Source organism: Metarhizium robertsii (genome assembly GCF_000187425.2).
Source record: "Metarhizium robertsii ARSEF 23 chromosome Unknown MAA_Scf_8, whole genome shotgun sequence".
NCBI classification, from domain to species: domain Eukaryota; kingdom Fungi; phylum Ascomycota; class Sordariomycetes; order Hypocreales; family Clavicipitaceae; genus Metarhizium; species Metarhizium robertsii.
This window is the reverse complement of record NW_011942226.1, coordinates 295,023-298,152: the sequence shown is the minus strand read 5'-3', so window position 1 is coordinate 298,152 and position 3,130 is coordinate 295,023.

The following is a 3,130-nucleotide window of genomic DNA, read 5'->3' as shown; positions in this document are numbered from 1 at the left end:
GCCTTGGTTAAAGACAAAGGGAGGGGCGGCGAAATAAAACAAAGCGGGGGCACGGATGATGTAGAGCATTAGATGCCGGCGAATTAAAGGCGGCTTCCGCGCTGCGCAACCTTTTTGCGTTATTTTTGTCCTATAATCCGTGCGGAGTAAGCGGAATGACTATTGACCCCCTAGTAGTAAGAATGAAAGCCTGCCCATATGGCCCATGATATAGGCGGTAATCACTAGCTACTGCAGTAGTCATATGATCATTGTTCTTCTTGTTCTTGTTGTTGTCTATCTAGAGCTTGAAGCTATCAATAGGAAAGGAGGTGCTGCAATCTTAGTCACGTGCACCTCTACAGGGGAAGGTGTTGTTAGGGGCAACTAGGCTTGAGCCCGTAAGCGATTTACATCGCGACAGTATGGAACCTGGCATGGACCTAACCAACGACTACAACCGAAGTGCCAGTGCTGCAGCCTGTACTATCACACATGAAAATATGTATCCGCCAACATTTGATACATGTCACTGCGCTAAAGTTGCTCCGTAGGTGTCGGATAATGCCTCTGTAGACTGAAGCACAGAGCTTGGCGTAATGACTGGTTGTCACAACGTCGGCTATCATGACTCAACTTAGCCGAAAGTTAAATTCGGACGAAAGGAAGTTTTTTTTGGTATTAACAAGAGACTGCAGATTTTTCAACAACAAGAATAATCATTTTATGAAGAAGCTTAGTTAACATGAGTCTCATAACGTGACAATGGCCGGTTTGATCTGCATTCCCATGGAGTCCACAGCGTCGGGCATGACAATCGTTCAAGCATCTAGTCTTGAGCTGTGGTCTAAAATAAAGTTAAACTGTATTGGCTGTTTTGTCTGCATTATCAAGTAATGGAACAGTATTACAACATTGTATCGTAAAGGAGGGATACAAGTTTGTGGGTACAGTGAGCATATTGTCACGTTGTGAGACAAGGGTGTCCTTCCAACCAACTCAACCAACTCGACCCCTAGATTGGATCGATTGGAAATTTTCAAAGAAAGGATTGGTTGGATCCAACCAACCGGAACCTAGGATCAGTTGGAGTTGGATGACTGGCAATCCATCCTGTGAGGGAGCGAATAGGTGACCTTTACACTTTAGAAGGCCCAGGAGTTGTTGCTTTTTTCGGAAGTGACATTTGCAGGCGCCATTATTCCTTCTGACAGCCAATATCGGACAGTAAAATTCAGCCCTCGTATTGCGCCGTTCCACAGCGCCGGCTTCGAGCTCTTCACGCACCATTCTGGATGGTGAGAGTTTGCGACGGAACAGACAGACGCGGGGATGTGTCAGATTGTGGACTCTACAACGCCGTATTCTCGCAACAGCTCTTCGGCGAGTTTCCGGAGGCAGGTGTCGTTCTTTGTATCATTGTCGCAGGTGAAATAGCCGAGCCTGTTGGCAAGGCCGGACTTCTGAATGACATTCATCAAGTGAGGTGCCATGGCCGCGCCAGCGTGAGGGCGGCGGAGGTTTGGAAGCCCGAGCAACGCCTCTCCCTTGTTACGCCGTGTAGTGGCCACGGTACCGATGAACCATCAATCATCGGCACGTGGCACCGGGGCAACACACTTGGGCAGCTGAAATCGGCGGCTCAATGACTCGGTGACTGACTAGATGACCTGGCTGGTTGACGTCAGGTTTCGGGTCAAGAGCTTTATTTCAATACGTAGCATGATAGCCTCAATCACATGTTTATGCCTTAAAGTTAAAAACTTCAAACCATTCTAGCGCGAAGCCTGCTCCCCACATCCTACGTCATTTTTATGCTTGGTTTGTCGATTGCAAGTACGATTTGCCTTTCAGCATTATACAGGGATATGCCAATGTGCTACTTGGTTCTTGTGGAGATGCCTAGTTCTTTCATTTTTGGCACGTTTCAGTGTAACAAGGGCTTTCGAGGGCTTGGAACAGATTCGCATTCAGCTAACGATTCGCTTGAATATCAAAGGCCCTTGGATTTCCCAAGACCTCGACGGGCGGATAGTTCTAATGTATATCAAACAGCGGTGAGCAAGCGAGCCTGGAAGCCCAAGGCCTCAACAAGGTCTTGGATTCCAAGTCCGGCCCGTGCCTTGATAGCTTCCTACTCCGAACATGCATGAATCATTCGCAAACTGCCTACCCAAGGTCTATACGAAAGAGGCATGTAGTTGTATTAATGCCGCATCGTATGTCATTCTAGGCTATTCAGCTAGCTTTGCAGAATCCAGGCCTTCCAATAACGCTATAGCGTAAACCAAATTCGCCACCGAGTCCCTTCTGATAAATATAGCCCAGTAGCCTACAGAATGTGATCATTACTGCACCACTTACACCATCTTCACAAATAAACCCTATTTTCAGAGGTTTTCTAACTTTTCCAACGCTCAACATTTAATACTCGGTCAATATGAAGCTCTTAGCTGCGCCTGTTTTTATTACGCTTATTGCTACTTTTTCGGGAGTAGTAGCGAAACAAACCCGATTTTGGGCAAAGAGTTGCAAATATGTTACTCCTTATACGGTGAGACGGAGTTTAATATACAACTACCTGATATGTTGAAAAGATTACTAATATCCTTATATAGGGAGATCCTTACGTACACTGTTTACTTCCCCTTGTAAGTAATATTACAAATACAAGTAAAACACTTGCTAATAAATTTGTAGGAGGGGAAAGTACAGCAGCAGGTAAAAGATACTATTTATTCCAAATCCATTACTTTGCGGATCACTAATAAGACACTTCACTCTAGTCCGAGGAGGAGGCAAAGAAAGCAGGGGCAAGGATGTTAGTATTTTTAGAGACTAGGCGGAAAGATACTATTAAGCTAACTCATAATAGGAAGGTTTTGCTTGACGACATTTAGGCTGACATGGCTCGAACCCGCCTAGGTACTTGGCAGGCAAAGGAGAGTTTTTATCATGGATATATAAGCTAGGGCTGGATACATGTCAATAGAAACCTAGATAACACATAGCTAGCTGTCAACTCTTCTGCGATTTCTCCTTCTTCTACAACGCCGAGCAAATAGTTTTAGTCAGTAATTAATGTATCAGGGCTCAGTCACGACTTACAGTTGCCATTCCCTTGCTGGAAGGTGTTTGTAGGAAATGACGG